This window comes from Indicator indicator, chromosome 12 (genome assembly GCF_027791375.1).
Source record: "Indicator indicator isolate 239-I01 chromosome 12, UM_Iind_1.1, whole genome shotgun sequence".
NCBI classification, from domain to species: Eukaryota; Metazoa; Chordata; class Aves; order Piciformes; family Indicatoridae; genus Indicator; species Indicator indicator.
The window spans coordinates 21,592,228-21,614,618 of NC_072021.1; positions in this window are offsets into that span (position 1 = coordinate 21,592,228).

The following is a 22,391-nucleotide window of genomic DNA, read 5'->3' on the forward strand; positions in this document are numbered from 1 at the left end:
TTCTACTTAAAATCCTGCTTCCTAGGAGGCTGGTAGGATGCAGCTTTGATTTTAGAGATGTTGGAATATTTTATTTCCTGGTCTGAGTCACAAAGCAGGTTTGGACTGCTAAAACACCTGACTGTTCTCACAGTGCTCATCATCATCTGTTACTTTTGCCTGGGAAACTTAATAATAAACAAATATGACCATGGGTGAAAGCTCCTTCATGGAGGGGCAGTCTGGTTTCCTGCAGACTGAAGAGGGAAGAGGATTCTTTGGACATCCTTGTGGCACAGCTGACATTGAAAGTTACACACAGAGTAAGCCCTAAAACCAACAGAGAAGCTGAGGGTGGGTGGTTCAGGGAGTGAGGTGTTTAGTTTAAACAAACTGCTCTTCATCATTTTCTTCCTCATATCCAGGGTGGTGACTAAAAACTAAGCTTTGATGAGATGTTCATTTGTAATGTGAGAGGAAAAAAGGTGAAATTCTGTTGACTTGTGGAGATAAAAGTCAGTGAGGGAGGATGAATCAGCCCTCCAAAGGTGCTGTCTGCGTATCAAAGTCAAAATATCATTGCTTTAGCCAGAGGTGCTCCATCTGTATTTGTGGCAGACAGGAGGCAGCTAGAAAATTTTTGCAGTAGGATAAGGTCTCCTAAATTACAAGACAGGCTGGGGAATCCTTAAAATCTGCTGAGAAGCTACAGTGAAACTTACTCATAGCCAGAAAAGCCTTGCATGTCAGTGAGGGAAGGTGTTTAGAGAGGTTGTCAGCCCTGAATAGTAATATTCAGATGGGAAAAATGTTATTGGATCATGACCTTGGATCCCAACACAGTGGTGTCCCACAGAGAAATCCAAAGTGGCAGCTAGAAAAGAAGACAGTATAATCTCACTTCACCCTTTACTGTTTTTTTTTTTTTGTTTGTTTGTTTTTGTTTTTATCTTTCTCTGCTTGTTTCCAATTCTGTTATCATGTTCCTAAAACTTTTTTTGGCAAAGATAAATCTCTTACCATCCTTATGTTTGTCTGCTGTCAGAAGCAATGTCAGGTGAATCTGACAAGCACAAGGCCTCTCATTTCCCCAGAAACTGAAATAAACCCCAAAAATTAACGAAACAAACCATCCAAAGAGGCCTCCTTCAAACCTTTATCATATGACATGGTTGAACACTGACAAATCTGGGGGAGAAATGTTCTTTCTTCAGCATAAACCAATGGATTTTACAGAGAGATGAGACTGCTCTCATTTCCAAGTAATCACATCTCTAAGCAGAGAAAGGCATCCAGAGCCTGAAGCATTATAGTGAGGAATAATTTTCAGCTTAGAAAAGGAAAACTATTTGTGTTTCTCAGACAGAACCAGGATCACGGTATCATGCCCCTGCAGAGCAGGAGCAGCAGTATTCAGGGATCAATATCGCCTTTTATTTGATACACAATTCCAGTTTTAAGCTTTAAAGTGTGAACAATATAGGCTGGCAGATAGAACAGCAAATATGTGACTCTGTCCCCCTTACTCCCAGAGGCAATGGGAATAGAAAAGAGAGACACGAAAAGAGGAAGGATTTTCCTCTGAGTCCAAGTCAGGCTGTTAAGAAAACGCTAACACTGATTTATTTCATCATGTATTTTGAATAAAATAACATGCATCTGGCTAACTGGGAAACTGATTGGAGATTGGCAACTGTGGCACCCATCTACAAGGGCTGGAAGGAGGACCTGGTGAGCTACAGACCTGTCAGTCTGACCTCAGTGCCAGGGAAGGTCATAGAGCAGGCCATCTTGATTGCCATCATGCAGCATGTGTAGGGCAAGCAGGTGATCAGTCCCAGTCAGCATAGGTTCATGAAGGGCAGGTCCTCCTTGACAAACCTGATCTCCTTCTATGACAAGGTGACCAGCTTAGTGGATGAGAGAAAGACTGTGGATATTGCTTACCTGGACTTTAGTAAAGCATTTGACACCATCTCCCACAGCATCCTCCTGGAGAAACTCGCTGCTCATGGCTTGGATGGATGGATGGATGGATGGATGGATGGATGGATGGATGGATGGATGGATGCTTTGCTGGGTAAAGAAACATCTGCATGGCCAGAGAGTGGTGGTGAATGAAGTCAAATCCACTTGGTGGCTGGTCACAAGTGGTGCTCCCCAGGGCTTGGTTTTGGGGACAGTCTTGTTTAATATCTTTATCAATGATCTGGATGAGGGGATTGAGTGCACCTGCATTGCAGATGACACTAAATTAGGTTCTGCTCTAAGGTAGGATGGCTTTGCAGAGGGATCTGGACAGGCTGGATTGATAGGCTGAGTCAGTTGCATGAGGTTTAACAAGGCCGAGTGCCAGGGTCGTGGAGTCACAACAACCCCATGAATGTTACAGGCTTGGAGGAGGGTGGCTGGAAAGCTGCCCAGCAACATTGAGGTGCTGGAACCTGTCCAGAGAAGGGCAGTGAAGCTGTTGAAAGGGCTGGAGACCATATCTTCTGAGGAGAGGCTGAGGGGTTGCTTAGTCTGAAGAAGAGGAAGATGAGGTGAGACCTTATTGCTCTCTACGACTACATGAAGAGAGGTTGTAGTGAGGTGGCTGTTCTCTTCTCCCTAGTAGGTGATAGGATGAGAGGAAATGCATGAATTTGTTCCAGGGGAGGTTTAGGTTGGACATTAGGATTTTTTTTTTTTTTACAGAAAGAGTGGTCAGGCATTGGAACAGGCTGCCCAGGGAGGTGTTGAAGTCACCATCCCTGGAGGTGCTAAAAAGTATGTAGACATGACACTTCAGGACATAGTTTAGTGGTCATGGTGATGCTAGGTTGCTGATTGGACTTGAGGATTTTAGAGATATTTTCCAACTGAAAAAATTTTGTGATTTTGTGATTCTGTGATTCAGTCTGATCAAACCAAACCAAGCTTCTCAGATGATCAGGGTAGAGCAAGTCAATAGAATCACTGAAGCTTAGAAAGCAATGTGCCTTCATCTAAAATATTCATGTGACTCACCCAGTATGTGCTCTGACCATTCTTTAGACCTCTGCTTTACATGATTTCACACAGATAACTACCTTGACTTCAGACTTCTAAACTGTTGCATTGAGTTTGGCTGGGATAGAGTTAATTTCCTTCATAGATGAAAACAGTGTTGGTAAGACAGGGATCTTTTTGTTATTGCTGAGCAGTGCTTACACAGAGTCAAGACATTTTGAGTTATGGTGCTTACCTTCACAAATAACCATTACATGTGATGCAGCCCTGCTTTCCTGGAGATGGCTAAACACCTGCCCCACGATGACAAGTGAATGAAATCCTTGTTATGCTTTGCTTGTGTGCACAGCTTTTGATTTAATTATTTAACTGGCTTTATCTCAACCCATGAGTTTTATCACTTTTACCCTTCCTGTTCTCTCCCCCATGCCACTAAGTGGGAAAGTGAGCAAGTGGCTGCATGAGGCTTCTTTGCTCAGTGGGGTTAAACTACAACTGCAGACAGCTTAAGTTAGGGGAAATGAAACTTGGCCTTCATCATTGTATCTTAATTTGGTTTGATCTTTCATGTTCCCATGATATTCAGTCTTGCATATCTTCATCTGAAAGCAGTCATTCTGAGTCTTAACAACACATTATGATCAAAATTACTAACGCTCCTTTTTGTGGGTTTTGTATTAATTTTCTATGGTGATTTTGTTGTTGTTATTATTATTATTATTATTAAGTATTATTATTATCCCATTTTCATCTCCAGGAAGAACCCTGGAGATCTAGCAGGAGAGAGTACAAAGAGAATAGAAACAGAAGTACTGCAAGCTCTTGTTTGCAGCCCACAACAGACTGGAAAACATCTCCGTATCTCAAAGTTGGGAAAAAAGTGATTTTCAGCTGGAAAAAAAACAGAGAAAATCAAGCAACAATCCATTAACAGGAATCAAAGTCTGACACCCCTGAACACCACACTCATGATCTAACCTCTAAGCCTTATCAACAAAAGTCATGTTTAATATTGGTGTTTTGAAATTGTGTACTGGATTCATTGATCCATGTAAGCACTGCAATATATCCCATTTAACAGATTTGCTTTTAATTCTTCCCTTCTAAAACCAGCCCTTGTTCAGATTTAATGTGTCACAGAGTGGCTTCCTGGCGTGTACAAAGGACACCCTGCCTGTGTCTCTGCTTCTGAAAATAACTCCAAGAGCCTTGAGCTCACTCAAAAATGTGTGGACCAGAAGAATTTCTCAGGGGTATGAGGATCTCTGATTAAACATTCTGTGTTACTGGAGATTTCAATCCGTGACCAACAAGCCTTCAGGCAAACAGGAGTTCCCTGTGGTCAGACTACGTATGAGATTCCAAGTGCTGAAATTATAGGTTATATAATTGAAGAAAATAAGCAAAAATTATTCAGAAATTAGTTTCCAGATGCTAACAGACAAACTTATTTTTAGGGACAAAGGACGGAGGTTGATAGCTCATTTTTAACATTTCCCCTCCACCCAGTTTTTCAGCCACAATGTCTGCAAATATGAAAAGCTTTTTCAAGCCTTGTTCTTAAATTAAATGCCTGTGTTGAGAGATAAAGTTCTTCAGTGATGTATTACCCCTTGATTTTTGTCCTCAACATCTTTCTTGCAACTTCCTGCTCTGCTTCTTACCATATTACTTCAGATTCTCGTCAATCTTCATTAAGAGGAAGCTTCTGTGAAATCAAAACTATCTCTTCCCTAGTTTTGTTTCATACAGATCAAGGATTGGACAAGAAAAAGGATATTTCAGTTCACTGACTGACCTACAAACAAATAAACAATTTCAGTTTAAATTGACCAGAAACGAACAATTTTCCACCCCTGTGGAAATGGCTTTGTATCCTTACAATCAGAACAAAGTCAAGGCAAGATCAACACACAGGATAAATTCCCTGGATTAGACAAGGGATTTTAAACCCTGTTTCTCATCAACAAATTTCACAACCTCTCACTTCTTGTTTCAAAAAATAATTTTCCTCCTGAGCCATGCACGTAATTCTTTCAGTCAATAGTTTTGAAGGATTCAACCCAAAACCATAAGTAGTCTAAATCTAGAGATTTACTTGATCTATGCCCACATATGTTCATTTAGAAAACTAAAGTTACTGAGCTGGTATGCTATTTGAACTCAGTTGGAGGAGTTACAAAGTTAATTTCCAAAATGCTACTTGAATTGAACAGCTGTTGATTAACCTCATCAGTTTGTTGTTTGTTGGCTCATCATTGTTTATTTTTTATGTATATATATATATATATATTTTAATTAGAGAGCGTGTTGTTTTAATTAAAATAAATTTCAGTGCTGGAAAAATAAAACCAGATTAACTCTAATAAAATAAAAGTACAAAGTACTTCTATTTTCTATACATGTGGTTAACTTCCAGAGAACAAAGCTGAAGATAGGGCTTAAACTCACTCTCTCATTTCCATCTCCTCCTTCTTTGTACTGTTAAAGAATAGATTTTTTTTTTTCAAGGTAGATGTGGCACAACATCTCAATCTGACCATTTGAAAGACTCTTGAAGAAGAAGTTTGCCAACAAAGAGAGAATCTGAACCAGCAAGTTTAAAGAAAAAAAACAAACTTGCTATAGAAATTTTAGTTGGTAGTAAACCATCCACACCAAGAAATTTTTAGTGCAGTCTTTATCAGAACACTTTTTCAGGAATAAATCAATGGGCATCCTGGGAATACATCAAGAAGATAGTTTGCACACAGTGGCATGAGTTACCCAGATGGAGTTATGCAAAATGCTTTCCAGATCTTGCCTGTATGTCAGGGCACCTACACAAGGTTAATCACAGCCTTTGCTCTTCCTGCTTGTGAAGGCCAGAACTGCTGCTGACACCAGAATTCATTCCAGAGCAGTAGTTGAGGCATAATCATAAGAAGTGCTGGACATTCAAGAGTTGCTACTTACTCTGCTTCACTTTTCATGCAAATGAGATGTGTCAACAGGAGTTTCTTTATATGAAGGGGAGAAAGCTTAAGTAAGAATTAAGGAGCTTCAGTGGTGAATCCTAGACATTGACTCTTGCAACAAGACATTTTTGGCAGGCTTCTCCCTTGCAAGAGCCCAGTAAAACACCACAGCTATTTTTGAAAGGGGTTCTAGAGTGACTAAAGGGTGTAGTCTCTCTCAAATTCACCACTGAGCCTTGGTACCCTCTCCCAATTATTGCTTCAAAGCTTTGTCAATGAGAATGGCTCTGCAGAAAAGGAGGGAAACTTCCAGTCTGCTCATCTGCATACAGAATTTAGTCTTTTCCTCCTGTAGACTGGTAAATGAGAGAGGCGAGCTCTACGTTGAATTACTCTGAGCTGTGAGTCAGTTCACAGCATAAATACAGCTGGAATGTACACAAACGATTCTGCTCATGCCAGTGGTGCAATTTCCCATTATGCTAATTGAAGTTTCATCTCAAGAAATCCTGCTATCTGCACTGATGTGAGTTCTAATCCACATGAAGGGACTTGTAGGGCAGGCAAGAGTTGCCCTGTTCCCACTGCATAAACTACACCAAACACTTCCCTTACACTACAGACTGATCCCTTTCCACAGTCTTGCTTCATTTGTGTGAAGAGTCCTTTCTCTCTTCACTTATGGGATTCCCTAAGTGAGTCAAGGCTTGCAGCCTTTTCCAAGATGCTACATGAAGAGGGAGCAAAGCCAGAATAGAGAGATTGCACCTGGGTGTGCTGATGCATTTTTGCTATGTAGCAGGAAAACAAAACAAAACAAACACTGATCAAAGAATCACAGAGCAGTAGGGGTTGCAAGGGAACGGAACTTAGGGGGTCATCTAGACCAATCCCTCAGCTAGAGCAGGTTCACCTAGATCAGATCTCACAGGAATGCATCCAGGTAGATTTTGAAAGTATCTAGAGGAGATTCCAAACCTCTCTGGGCAGCCTGTTCCAGTGTTCTGCCACATTCAAAAAAGAGAATTTTCTTCCCTATGTTTAGGTGGAACTTCCTGTGCACCAATTTGTGCCTGTTGGCCCTCATTCCTTATCAAATACACAAAGGACATTTTGTCCCTTCTAACTCAGAGACACCAGATTCATCCATGCCGTATGAAACTTGTGTGATCTATCATGCTTTTTTCAAGACCTACTAATGCCTGGTTTACTCCACTCTGCCCCTGACAGCCACAGATAGGGGCTTCAGACTCATGATAGCCACTACCAAGCTTGATGTCTTCCTTGGATTACCTCTGGGGACTGGGATCTTGGTCATCAGTGACAGAAACAGACTGTACCACATGTACTTTGGATTCTCTGTTTGTGGTAGAAACCTACTCCAGGAAAAGCCAAGGGAAAAAAAGAAAATAAAAAGCAAGAATAAAAAAAAAAAAAAGAAAAAACAATAATATTATTTGGTTAAGAACTTGGCCAGTATCCCACTGACAGAAGTAGGAACGTTCAGAGATAAAAATGGGAGGTACTACTTCTCTTTTGCCAGGGCCATAACAGATCAAACCTCTGCAAACCAGGAACAAAGTCAGATTTTGCAGAGCAATCCATGGTAGGGACTGCAGGAGGGCTTCCCCTGCTGTGCATATCAAAGTTTCTCTTCTATGCCTTGTCTCATTGCAGCTTTAAGAAATTCCTTAGGGAGGGCACTGCCTTAAATGCAAGTTGCACCACTTTTAAAGCTGGGTTTGTACTGCTTGCACAGCAAGAGCTCTTGTCACATGGAAGCCATCAAATCAAAACACTGACGTGGAAAGAGAATAAGGCGAGATAATGAAATGAGAAATTAAGAGCATGAAAAGTAGATGCTGTAGAAAAGCTGACACTTCATAACACTCCAAGTGAACACTTGCCTGGATTTCAAAGTCGACCGATAAGAAATTATTTGCTTTTCTTATATAACAGAAATAGATAAAAGATTCAGTTTGGATAGGAGAAGATTCCACTAGGCTGCAATTTATGTATGAATACTCAATATTTAAGGAAATTGCTTCTTTCATTTTGTCAACTGGCATTAATATATGCTAAAGAGGGATTCATTAGAAAAAGCCATGGAAGGCATGAGCTCAGCTGAAATAATCCTGATCCTGCCAGGCAGGTGTTTTGCATCCTATCAGGAGATGGCACAAGGAGCTGCAGGAGACTTGCCACATGGATTGTGTTCTTCTGTGAGAGAACACAAAGATCTCATTACTCTCCCTTAAAACAAGCTGTAATTTACAGTACCCACGCTCATTGTGAAGTTAGTCATACTAGCTCACAGGCCTGCAGTTGTCCAGAGATCAATGTCTCTCAGTTTGCACCCCTGTGAATAAAAGAGGAGCCATTAGGATTTTTTCCTCCATAACTGGCTCTGCAGGCTGCTGCAGAGTCACATTAGCCTGTGATCACTATCTGCAGATGTTCCTTGTGCCCCAGAGGAAAGCTGAGAGCCTTGCAGGACAGAGCTGTGTGTGACTGACAGCTCAGGAGAATTACTGAAAGAGACAACTCTTCCCTGTTTTATTACAGCAAGAAGGCTTTGTGGAGATCTGAGGAGAGATCTCTAAGTTGCACTTATGGCAGCTTACACAGGATTTATGTGTACAGATTTTAAAGGATAATCCAAAATAACCTGTCTAGCCTGAAGAGTTATCTGAGAGCGTGAAGGTATACATGACCTGGTTTCTCAGTTTCAGCTACATGGCATATACAGGTTTGCTGTCAACTTTGATAAGCACAGAAGCTTGGTTTCTCTATCTTGCCTGAACTGTTTTAACCAATCAGAGTTTACTCTAATTGAGCTAGACAGTAGACATGCCTTTATGCACCTGTAAGGGACTCTTGTGGGTTCTGAGAAGCTCTTAGGAAGGTCCAGGTCACCAGGCATGGTGTATACCATTTGCCCTGACCTGAACATTTTCCTTTCCAGTCACAGTAAAAGAAGAGGATTTGCACTCTTTTAAGCACAGCATTCTGGTGTCTGGGTCAGTCTTTGAGGAAATAAGAGACCTTGGTGCTTGACTTTCTCTAGCTGTATAATTTGAATCCACACTTTCATTTCCAAGGAATGCTGAGTTACAGGCTGAGCTGATGAAGATGCCCTCTTGAATAGCCCATAGAAAGAAGACCACAATAGCTGTGGATATGATTCTCTAGAGGCAATTAAATAGCAGGATTCTCTCTTTTTTTTTTTTTTTTTTTTTTTTTTTTTTTTTTATTATTCTTGGTGGTTCATCCGAGCCATTTGTAAAGGATGATGTGGATATGTCAGAGTCCAGGTAGCTAAGTTCTTAGTTACATCTACTGGATGATCTTTTTCATGCAATATACTCACATTACTGTCCAAAGAGTTTAATAGAGAGAATCCAAAGGACTTATTTTCTCTATAATTTTAGTGCTATGGCTAGTAATGTGGATACTTTAGCTGTTTTAGAGAAAAGATCTGATCCTCATCTATTCTCTCTAAAGCAGCTTCCCTAAGCTTTAATGAGCTGTACTTCAGTTAATTCAAGACATATTTCTATACTTGCCATGCTACATGGAAGAAGGTTTTGTCACATGGATGACACTTTTCAAGTATAGATAATACTACCACCAAGTAAGATGTCTGTGTGTCCTTCCTCAGGCTACATGGTGTCACTTGGCTGACATTCCATGGATGAAAGATGATGTTAGGAAAACAGACAACTTTCTGGTGGTGGTCAGAAAAGGATGAACAACTTTGGCATTCATTCAAGGAGAAGCTTTCACGCAAAGGAGGTCCACTGCAGGAGACTGAGACCTTGGGGAAAACAAGAACATCAGATGAAAGTTATGAAAGATTTTCATGAGATATGAGAATGTGCTTAGTTCCAGATCAGTGGCTCACCTGCTATTTCAGATTCCCACTCAGAAGGAGATTAATTCAGGTTCAAGTTCAGCCTTAGTGTAATTCTGGGCAGATACATTTAACTGATTGTGTCAAATGAGAAGTACCATTTTAGAGGCATTAGAAATGCCTTCATTTCACTTAATTGCATCATGCAACAAAGAAGGCTTTTCCAACTATTCACTGAACCATTCCATGAGAATAAGTTCTTTTCTGACATTATGGTCCAATAGAAGAGTCTGAAGGGACAGCAGAAGAGACAGATTCATGAGTCCTTACCAGTGACCTGCAGACAATTTGTTTTTCAGGGAAGACCTTTCTTCTAGAAGGAGATGTGTTATTGACACAGCTCTCAAAGAGACAGTTGTAACTTGAACTGAAGTGAGGGTGGGTGAGGAATACTTACATTCAGGCTTTTTTGCCATGACCTTGCCGTTAATGAGGTCTCATCCGCATTCATTCTGGACAAAAGAAAAACTTTAAGTGCATTGCTATCATCTACCTTTTCCTGTTCCCTAACCTGTCATTTATCACACTGCATCCTCCCACTAGATCATCAGTGGACACAGAAGATATTTTATTTGGAGTAGTAACGTGCCTTCAGTAAATGTGTCCTAATCACAAAAGTGGAAAGGAAAAATCAGTTAAATAAAACGAACAAACCCTGACCATTTTTATAGGTAATGTGGAAGACTAGATCACTTCTCAAATCCTACAGTGATTTCTCTGGCTGCTGACAATAAAGCTGGGTCGGAAATTATTCACCTCATGTAGCTTTAGCTGCCTGAAAGGTGGGCAGCTCTGAAACTGGTCTTGAGAATGTGATCAGAAATGGAAACAGAACTAGGTTTTTTGATACCTTTAACATTTGTCTTCTCTTTTAAGAAAATATTAACACTTAGAAAGTATAGAAGCTCTGCAGGTAAATGGTGTCAAGTAATCAACAGAGTGATAAATGCTGAGAGCTGTTTACTTTGTTTTTTTGGGCCCTGCAAAAATCACAAACACTTTATTTGAAGTTTTCACTGCTACACCAGTTTTTAGCAGACGTCTCTCATGATGTTGATATTTGAGTTTTGTAATATCAAACACAGAGCATTGCAAAATTCCATACTCCTGGCTTAGCTACCTATCTGCCTGCAAGATATGACTGTCAGTCCTGTTTCAGCCAGAAACCTTGGGAAGAAACTCAGTGAGGAGGTTAATCAAAGAAAGATGATAGTACTTGCTAGATGGGAAATAAAGTGTCCTCCCTGATGCTTTTAGAAATGACTGAAATTTAAATGGAAATACACATTGCTAGCCTGACTCCTGAACTTTAAATGTAAATTGAGCATCTGGAGTGCTTTTTACATGGGCATTTGAAGTACAAACAGCAATTATACACTTGGATGATTTTTATAAAGCCCTTTAATAGCCATTATTATAATAATTATAAAGGGAGTGGGCTGGCCAAAGGGTTCAAGAACAATTCTTTGGCTTTCTCATTTGTATCCTCTAAATTATGCTCATCCCTCGGTATATATTGTCTGAACTTTTGTTGGAGCCTGGAAAAAGATGGATTCCTGAATAAGTTCCAGGAATCACATTCAAATTCAATTTCCAGACATAGCTATTACATTCCAAAGCAATTTTTTTTCTTTTTTTCTTCCACGCGAGGGTTTGTGCTTAGGGACTCAGCCATATTGGGTCCATATGCAAAGGTGGCACATCATAAACATGTGCTGTACCATGGCTGAATGGCAGCTAATATAAATGTGAGAGCAACACTTCCACCTCTGAGCTTGTCATGGTAGATGAACTTACTGACTTTCTGTCTTTGTTACCTCAGGGTCTGTAATGTGTAACTCTCAGCATCCTGACTGTAAATTAGTGATAATCCCCCCTTACCTTTGGTGGGAACTGTTAAAATAAATTAAGAGATTTCTTGTAAGCTACCTGGATCCCATCTACTAACCTACAGGTCATACATTTTTTTTGCATGGTTGTTTTGATATAATAACTAACTTCTTCCAACTCTCTAAATTAATATTTACCCTATACACAATTGCTTTGAAGGTAGGTAGAATCATAAAAACTTTTTGGTTGGAAGAGGCCTTAAAGATCATCAAGTGCAATATTTTTGGTGAAGAAATTTTTCCTAATGTCCAATGTAAACCTCCTTGGCATAAGTCGAGGATATTTCCTCTTGTCCTATCATTTACTACTTGCTAGAAATTATTTTCAGGGAGTTGTAAAGAGTGAGAAGATGTCATCTCAGCCTTGTTTTCTCCAGGTTAAACAACCCCAGTTCCCTCAGCTGCTCTTTGTAATACTTTTGCTCGAGACCCTTCAGCATGTGAGTGAAGGTAGAAGTGAGTGAAACTCAGAAACAAAAATGGGCAAAACCAGGAGCAAAAATCATAGAGACTGAATGGTACTTTGGTTAGTTAACTGAAGGGTCCAAGAAGCTTTCCCTTCATGTTTTCTTTATGTCCTTCTTTTCACAAATGAAGCTTATCATTCATGCTTCTTTGGGTATTTGACTGGCTGCATCTGTTGATAGCTTGGAGATAAGAATTTCCATCAAAATACCATTTAAAATGTCTAACCATTCAAGGCATATGGAACTCAAGCTGTGGGATTTAAAGTACAAACATGTATACATACATTTATATGTGTTTTAACTATGGTTAATTCTTGGCTGCTTTCTTGTATGTTTAACATACATACTGGATTGCCAGTTTAAGTATGTAGCATAATAGTCCCCTCAAAGCTCAGTCTCAGCTACAAGTTACCTAAAAAGGGCAAAACAATTTATTTGTCTCTTTCCCTTGAGAATTACACGTAAAGAATCCTCACAACTTGGGGCTTTTCTCTTGGCTTTTTCTTTCTTTCTTTTTTTTTTTTTTTCCCTCCCTCCTGGTTTTTATTGTTCCATTCTTGCTCGCCTGCTTTTGATACTGAAAAGAATGACAAGGAATAAAGCTTCCCATCGATTCCAAAGCTTAATGTTCTTCCTTAATACTTTAATATTTTCTGAATTGGTTAACAGGGAAAAGTAGTTGGAGGCTGAAAGTGTCTCACATGTTGTTGTGCATCTTGTAATCCAAGCCATCTAAATGTCTGTTTACCATGAGGCAGAAGCTGTCCCCATTGTAAAGAAGCAAGAGAAAGATGACATTAAATTCATTCATCCCTAGCAGAAAGGAAACAACAGAAAGAAAGAATGTACAACCTGCTGTTACCCATGCTTGAAAATGATGACCCACTCTTCAGAAATACCTGAAAAGTAGGTACATTGCCCAGGGAAGTTTAGTAAAAGTGCTCCAAAGCAGAGTTGTCCATGCACATTGCTAGTATCAGGAAGAATTCAGTAATAAAGAACGAAGAAATGAATTTTTAAAGGTATTTCTAAAAGCCACCACTTGTGAAGTATCTAAATTATGAAGAACTAATATTCTCTCATTCAAGTTATACATTCAGATGATCTACAGGACCACCTAAAAGAGGGTAGGAAGACTAATATGAATGGTGCTGCCAGCTTCATACACAGAAGTGTCACTGCATGAGGTGATGCATGGAGGAGAAGTAGGAGTAGCCCACAATAGGTCAACTCTCAGAAGATAACAGTATTGTTAAGTTTGTAAAAGACTTCTAATACAATCAAGTTCAACTGTCAACTCAACATCACCATGGCCACTAAGCCATGTCCTGAAGCGCCATGTCTACATGTTTCTCGAACACCTCCAGGGAGGGTGACTCTACCACCTACCTAAACAGCCTGTTGCAATGCCTGACCACTATTCCAGTAAAATAAAATTCCCTGATACCTAATCTAAACCTGCTCTGACATACCTTAAAGCTGTTTCCTCTTATCCTAATGCTTGTTACTTGGGAAAAGAGAGAACCCCCCACCTCGCTACAGCATCCCCACCTCCCCAGAACAATGGGGCAGAGCATTTCATACTCTGTTGTGGTATGAATCTGCGTAGGACATGCATATGGTCATGGTTATCCCAGTGCCTGTTGGGGTTTGCAGTGGTCCCTGTGGCTCAGCTTTACCAGAGCTGTCTCTGCTGTTTTGAGAAGCTGCAGGTGAAAGCTGTTTGTGCACTTTGGCAGGAATTATTTCTTTGAGTGCTGCCAACAGGAAGCATTAAAAATAAACTAGGGGGATGTTACTGAGGAGAGTTCTCTAGGAAATGAACATAAAAACTATTTAAAAATATCTAACAATCAAACGTCATCACAAGATTCCCAGCCAAGCCTGCCCCAGCAAACACTGCCTATGGCAAATGAAGACTGGAGAAGGTTTTTTCCAGTTTTGATCTGTGTGTGCTGGAGCGAACAGGCCTAAGCTGTCTTCTCCCTTTTTAACCAGGAAACTGTAAATGTGGGGATTATGTCACAGAAAAAAGCCTGGGGTTGATGGGGACAAGCCTCTTGCTTGCCCCTTATACATCCATCTGGTAGCATGCTTGAATATGAGTGTAGGGATTGTAGCACAGTGTTATGCCTGCACAGATATTTTGCTGCTAGATTTTTGAATGAAAATATCGAAATACTTTGTACACTTGCCAGGTGAGAGCTTCATTACCCAAGGGGTCACTCGACTGTTCTTCCTGAGATGCAGAAATCCCTTGCAATCCCTAGTTATGTCAGGAAAATTATCTCCAGTCTAGCAGCTTTGGGATACGTCAGGGTTCCTCTGGTCCTGTTGCACCTCCAGTGCTCCTCTCACCCTTCTGTTTCTCCTGGTTCCTCTGCTGCACCTGTCACCTCTTTCTTCCACTTCAGAGAAAGACTATGAACTTCTCAACACCATGAAAACCTGCTGTGTAGTGGAAATGGGGCATTTTTAGGTACTTGGGAGAGTCTGAACAAGCTCAACAAAGTGGCTCGTTTCCCTGTGTTGAACTATCCTTAATGACTTGAACTCACTGGGTAGGATCTGTGTTTCTGGCAGTGGTATTTCATTCAGGGGGCAAGAGGGATCAAATCAACCCAAGTCAACCCAAGATTAGTGATGCAACTGCTACAACAGGGAAAATAATCACAACCAAAGCAATGAGCACTTCTAAAAAACCTCTTTGTTCAGTCAAGTACTAGGACTGGATCAAAGACTGTGAAAATGAACTATATAAAAATGAATATTTACCAGTTTCCACTCCCTTGATCACCCAGAGAAAGTTATTTTTGACATTTCTCTCAGTGTTAGCATCTTGTAGATTCAGAGCAAATAAATTTGCTAGACATGAAAGCAAATTATTACAGTGATTCAATCATTTTGGATGAATCATTGTAGACACTGGATGGGTCATGGAACAGGCTAGAAGGTTAGATGACTAGTCAAGGTTATTTCCAGCTAGATTTTCTATTTTTCTATGATTTGTAACATTGGTTAGGTCACTATTAACTTTTGAATTTCTCACTTGGGTTACCTTATGGGCTTGGCAATATAGTTTTCTTTCTTTCTTAAGAAAGAAAATTAATAACCTTCAACAAGTTACTAAATCTCCCTGCTAGTACATTTCTCTCATCTGCTTCAAAACCTGCTGCCCTGCCACATGGAGAAGTTGGAGTAGATTCAGTTTTGTTTTTTTTTTTTTTCTTTTCACCAAGGAGTGATGTAATTATTGCCTGAAAAAAAAAATCTTGAAATTATTTAGTTCTTCTATTGAAGGTTTATTTCTAATCTCTGTTTCTACTTCAGTATTCCATGTGCTTTGCCTTTTTTTTTTTTCTTAACATCCCTCTGTGTTTATCATCTGGATGCCACACTTTGCTCTGAACTGGTAAGTGAAAAGACTGCATTTGATGGCCCTTTCCAAATGGATGTGTTTGACTGCAGAGTTTTTTGAGACAAATTATTTCCTCTCATTCATGCTCTCTCACAATGGGATACAATCCCCAGCTCTCAGTCTTTAGGAGAAGTGGCACCTCTTTGAATTTCTGATAGCTGCCAGAGTCAGGCAGACATCAGGAAGATGAACATCAGGAAGTCAGTGAGAGAATCAGTTAAGGATATTGAAAATGAGAGAACTTTGAGTGTCAGGAAGTAATTTCTTTTCTCGAAGCATAATAAACCTGCAGAATAAACTTTCATCTCCAGTGATCACAGCAAGGTGGTGGCGATATTTGAGAACAGACAAGCAGATTTTAGTATAACAGAATATTGGTGGAAAGCTAAATAAAAAGAAGTGCTTGGCATTGCTGTCTTGACCAGAGCTTCACTGATCTGCAAAGGCAGCAGGAACTTTGTCAGGTGCAAGTGGAGTTAAAACTGAATATTTATGTGAGTGATTTACTATATCTTTCTGTTTTCCAAAAACTATTGTGGAACTTTCAAAAGAGGCCTATGTATACCACAAAGACTTCTGTATTCATTTCCAGTGTTTCTCTTAAGAAGATTCAGGAAAAATATCAATTCATCAGCCCTTCAGTGTTTGTCTGAATCTTGTTAGGTTTGATGAACTTTGTGGAATTCAAGACAGGGTTTCCATGGAAACTTTGCTGGGTTTTGATCATTGTGCTGCTGAGGTATACAGCTTTGAGGCAGATCATCTATAAGCATTAACCAAGGATCAAAGACACTTTTCATAGAATCATAGAATCAATAATCACAGAATCATAGAATGGCTTGGTTTTGAAGAGACCTTCGCAGATCATCTAGTCCAATTCCCCTACCATGAGCATGGACTTCTTCCCATTCTTCCAACCACCTTTGAGGGTTGCTCAAAGCCCCTTCCAGTTTGATCTTGAACACTTCCAGAACTGGGAATCCACAACTTCTCTGGGCAACCTGTTCCAGTTCTTCACCACCCTCATTGTAAAAACTGGCCAATTTAAACCTACCCCCTTTCAGTTTAAAACCACTGTCTCTTGTTCTTCACTATAGACCTTGGTAAAAAGTCTTTCTCTGTCCAAAAGTTCTTATCTTCAGAGTCTCCAGCTTAGGGATGTGCCCTCTACCATGGCAACTATTGAGGTGGAGAAAAAGCATTCTTTGGGGGCTGTTACTTTCCAAAGAATTGGGATAGTAATTTTAATCAGTATTTATAGGGCTCAGAAAACATATGTGGACTGAAACTATTTCAAGTGAAAAAGAAATGGTCCCAAGTCACCTTTGAATTCATAGGCTCTGCTGAGATGACTAAATGTCACTTGTGGCATTCAGTATCATTCAGTATTTAGAGCAACATTCTGCTCTTATCCAAGCTTCCACAGGGCTCATTTTCCCAAGCAGTGTTTATCCAGGTGAATTTTATCAGTATTGAGGTTTGAAAATGAAAGCAGTAATTCTAAAAAAAGAAGAAGAAGCAAAAAGAGTAGTTATGGATGAGCTATGTCTGTCAACATTTATTTATTCTCGCTGCTATTTTTTTAAATCACACTTTTAAAGTCTGTGTTCGTTTTACTTGTTGACAGTTAGCTTCTCACTTTTTAGTTGGAGGATGCTGAATTAGGGAGGTTACTGATAACTGACATTTTCAGTGAGTGGAGTTACTGGTTTACAGATGAAAGGGAGAAGAAAAGGGATTCAGAAGACTCTCATACCAGAGAGGTCACTTCATGGGATGAAATGAGGGTTAGAAGAAATGATAAAATCAAAGAGAAAACAGTGTTATGACAGAGCTACTGGGTGTTTTCAGAGCAGTTTCTGATGCAGTAGTCATATGGAAATTATAAAGTCCCAATGCCACACCACCATGCCTGAAGGACCATCCATAATGGTCTGGTAAGGACATGGAGACTGTGTCTGTGTGAAACGAACTAGAGGACAGTGGGCAAACTTGTCTCTGATGCTCAGCTCATTAAGCTGGGAATTTTAGCTGAAAGGATAACCTGTAAGGAAATGGTTACAACACAGAATCAAAAGCTAGCTGAAATCTGGGATCTATATAAGGACAAAAGGATGTTTCTCAGGAGACATTTATTTTAGTTTCACCTGAAAACTTTCTCATCACACAAAGATTTTAATTCCATTTCTGGAACTTTCATTTAGTTGAAGACTTTCAAGCTTCGTTTTTAGCTCCAACAGAGCAGAAGTGAACAACCGTAGGGAGAGAGAAGATCTGAAAAATCAGGACGATTATATTGGTATCAAAGATAATAGATTAAAATGTCTAATCTGAAACAGTGAAACTCAATGATGTTTGGCCCAAATCTTTCTTTACTAAATTTTTCCCATCTTCACTGTGAGGGTTAAGAAATAAACACTTTCTGTGTGCTGTTTAGTAATGTACTTTGAGATCTATTGGATTATAAAAATTATGTGTAAGTATGCTGAATTTAAATTTATTTTGCCCCTTGAACTTCTAAGCATTTCCTTGTTTGAATAGAAATTGTAGGTGTCTGCTTTGAATTCCTTTCCAATATTACTATATTGGATATATATATATAAAACTTGATGGATTTATACAAAACTGATGGGGTGAAGTCAGATCGAGCTCCTTGGTTCACTCAGTTTAACCTGGGCACCTGTCTAAGGAATGTGCTCATCCAAAGATTCCTCAGGAATCAGTGGAAGTCAGTATTTCCAGTGGACAATACAATCCACTTAGTACCCTAATTACAGACAGAGCATAAAATGACCCTGTCTTTGTTGGGTAGGATGAATTCAGGATATATTTTGCAAGAGGAACTGTATTTAATGATGTGCTATTCCATGGGGAAAAGCTGATTAGAACATCTAAGTCCCTCCAAAAGGGGAAACTCAGAGCACTGCATTTACCATATCATTCCTATGTTGCACTAGAAACTGCATGGCAATATCCTCCCTTATTTTTAATTGACAAGTCAAAAAACAAACAATACTTTCTTGAATTAAACATTTTGTCTGCAAGTAGCAGCACCAGTGACTGGCAGGGAGATGATGATAAATCTGTTGCTGTTCATTGTAACTGACTGTTGGAAATTTTCTGTTTCTTCAGGGTGCAGAAGGATCCAGGCTTTCTGATTTAGAAAAGCTATATTGACTTAGAAAGTTCATTTTGTTATTGAAGATACAACACTCAGTAGAATATAAGAGTGCTGCTGGAGCAAGTAATATTTATGAAACCAGAATTTGCTTTTCCACTGAAACTTCCGTGTATTATCTCAATCCAATTCACTGTTCAGCCCCATAAGCAGTTGGTCTGGCATGGTTGTGTGTAAGTGGGATGGAAGGAGAGGCAAAAAGTGGGGTCAAGAATAAATTAAATGAGTTTCACAGCTGAGTGCTTTGGACTGTGAAGCCATGGCTCAAGCTGCAAATGAAAGCTGTGTTATTACTAGCTTGGGAAAAGCAGTGTAATCATGTCAACATAGTTTGAGCTCTTTTGGTCTGAAGTGATTGTTGTAATACATTCCAGAAATTTAATTATGTCAATAAAAGGCAACTTTGCATAGTGTATTGCATCTCTGCAGAGGCTTATGGAAACTTACATTGTAGCTCACTTACAGTCCATACCTTCACAGTGGTCACACTTTGGACCCATTTTTGAACTACAAGTGAACATCATTTCAGATCTGAAGTGTGTCATGAATATATGGTAGTTTGTGGAGGTAAAAGCTGATGGGAGAAACACATAGCTATGACACAAGCAAAGACAAACATTATTTTTAATTCATATATAGATAAGCTACAATTCTAGTGTAACTAGTTAAATTGCTGTAAATACTGCAGGTACATTAGACTTTGTCTCTCTAAAGTTTTTGAGGTTTTGACAAGCTGTCAAAAAATCAATAGTAAAAAAAAAAAAAAAAAAGACTAAAATCTGTCATCTGACTCACATTGATGTCAGAGGCATTTTCCCAAGAGGGTAAAGCTCACTTCAGGGCCAAAAGGCAGCTGAAGGCTTACCATCACTTTAAATCCCTTCAGAAAATGACAGAGCAGGCTTTTACAGAGTGGGGATTTTCACAAATGTGGAGGTTTTATTCTTCTGTACTTTCTCAGAGACCTTTGACTGTGTCTTTTCTAGAGCAATGAAACGACATTAGGAATATAACAGGAAAAGATAAAAAGAGACCTTAAGGACATTTGATTTTACTGTGAGGTGTCCCATTCCCTGCCATCCTGGGGAAATGAAGCCTGGGAGGGATTGTTGTAGAAACAGCATTCTAATGAATTGGCTCTTCCCATTCCCATGTCATAACAATTAAGTGCAAAACACAGATTTTAAACACCTAGACAATGCATTTTGGCTCAAATACACAGCTTTAAAAAAAATAACAAAAAGCTGTATCAATTATAAAAGTGATTAGTCAAGCACAATAAATTTTGTCATCTGTCAGTTTTATGCATGCATACCTTCTCTCTCTCTATGCTTTCTGTTTGCTAAATACTCTCATGAACCTACAATAGATTTTACAGGATCTGACAGCCAATGAGTTTTGTTAAATTATTTTATTTTCTTTTTTCTTTTCTTTTTGTTGTTGTTGCCATTTAGGGAAATAATTCAATTTTTTTGTTCTATTCTGCTTTCATTTACAGACACTTGCAGCCAGTCACCTTGGATACTTGTCTTTTACATTATTTATCATCAGACATGTCGTGATGCTTAGTGCCAGAAACAGAGAAAGGTTATCACTTGCTATTTGCACACTCAAAATAAGAGAAAATATGTTAATTTTGTTTCAGGGAACACCGTAAATTTGAATCTAGATTGAACTCTTATGTGATAAAATTCATCTTTATATAGGCTGAGTGTTCTGTAATATTCTGCAGTCTCAGAACAACACAGGTCTAAGTGGTTTAGAGCTCAAATTTTCACAAACATCTGCCATTCTTTCTTGCATTTATTTTAGTTTTGCTAGAGGAAGAATTGGAGGTGTTAAAACGCCACAGAAAGATACTTTTTCTCCATGTTAATGAAACTAAGGGGTTTGGTGCTGGAAAATGTTCTCTCAAAAAGGCAGACTGTCAGTAAATGCCACAATGGACTTAATTAAAGAAATTTTACCTTTTTTTTTTTACTTTAAAAAGTATAAATAAAATTACAAATGCATTATAAATACTGAGTGATCCTACTGCTGAAAAAGGGTGTTGATTCAAGGTAGAGAATCTTTATAAACCAAATACATCCCCCTCATAAAGAACACTCAAGTCAATTAAGGGTTCTCATCACAATTAGAGCTAAACAGCTCATGTCCAACATTTATTTAAGTCATTAGCTTCAAAAAACTGGAGCAGAAGGGAGAAGATCTTTTAATCCTGAAGGTAAGGGAAAACTGAAATCTTCAGGACATGCTGACTGAAAGAAGTTTGACAGAAAGTCCTTCTTTAACCACTTTCTAGTAATATTTAGACATTAAAATAGACTGAAATTCAGGGGCTGGGGCTAATGAAGTTTGAACTTGTTATTCCTATAGTGCCCCTGAAAAAGACAGCTCTGCAGTGGAGCAGGAAAGAGTAAGAGACAAAAATGTACATTCCCCTAATGCTTTTGAGCATAAAGCCTTAAATTTCCAACACCCCTTCAACTAATCTCAGAAGATGAGATGAAATGTAGGAAGATCTTGAAATTTGGTACTTGCCTGTCAAGCTTCATTGAGACTGGTTTTTGAGGAGAGCAATGAAGGAAAGTGATGCCTCATTGAATGTTCTTAGGGACACAAGGACACAGAGGAGAGGTTTTATAAGGATATCCTGGGATCCCAACTAACTCCACTCCATTGCCTGTGGTGAAACACTGGTCTTAGAAATTCTGCTAGATTCTGCTACCTTGGATTCCCTCCTTGGCTCAATCTAGCATTTTACAAAACTCATATTCAGTATTTTCAACAGGGTTCATAAAGACCTTTGTTTAGAAATTACAACGTATATATTGAGGAAGACAGAGAATTAAGGAAGCAAAAGACAATCCCTCCTTTTCCCAGACTTTTCTGTATGTGTATATGTATAGATAGATATGCACATATATATTGTGAACACTTCCCTAAGAGAAAACTTGGACCTAGTGCACATTTGTGGTTAGATTTTCAATCTCCATGGTATTTAAGCCAAAATAAGTTCTGCCATTTCTGCACAGGATGGTGGTAAACACTTGAGCAAGAGCAGGAAGATGTTACCTAACCTTGCTTTTCCCAAGACCTTCATATTCTTAGTGATATTCACTTTAGACTTGTAATGCTGCTACAGCCTAGATCACAATTCTTATAGAGTCAGGACTTCTACAACAAGGATACACAGTTGCTTTGCTTTAAGCATGTTTGGTGATTTTTTTGTGTTTGTAGTGATAGTAGCACCACATGGTTTAGAAGAGCCCCTAAAATGGTGTCTTTATCCTAGTGACAGGCAGTAGATTTTTTTTTTTTGTTAGCATCAACTTTTAATAAAATGTAAATGCACAGGACATACTTAAAGAGCACGCAGGGAACAACATGAGATGTCATTATAGGGGATTATGAGTGCCCATTAAAGCTGATAACCAGTGGGAAAATCATGAGCAGTTCAAGTCTGACTATATTACAGGTTAGCTATTTTTTCCCCCCTACAAGAAAACATTAAGGTTTTTAATTCCTCAAAAATAAATCAGTGTGGGAATCAAGTATTGTAGACTAAAACTGCTACAGGCTTAAAATATACCTGGTTT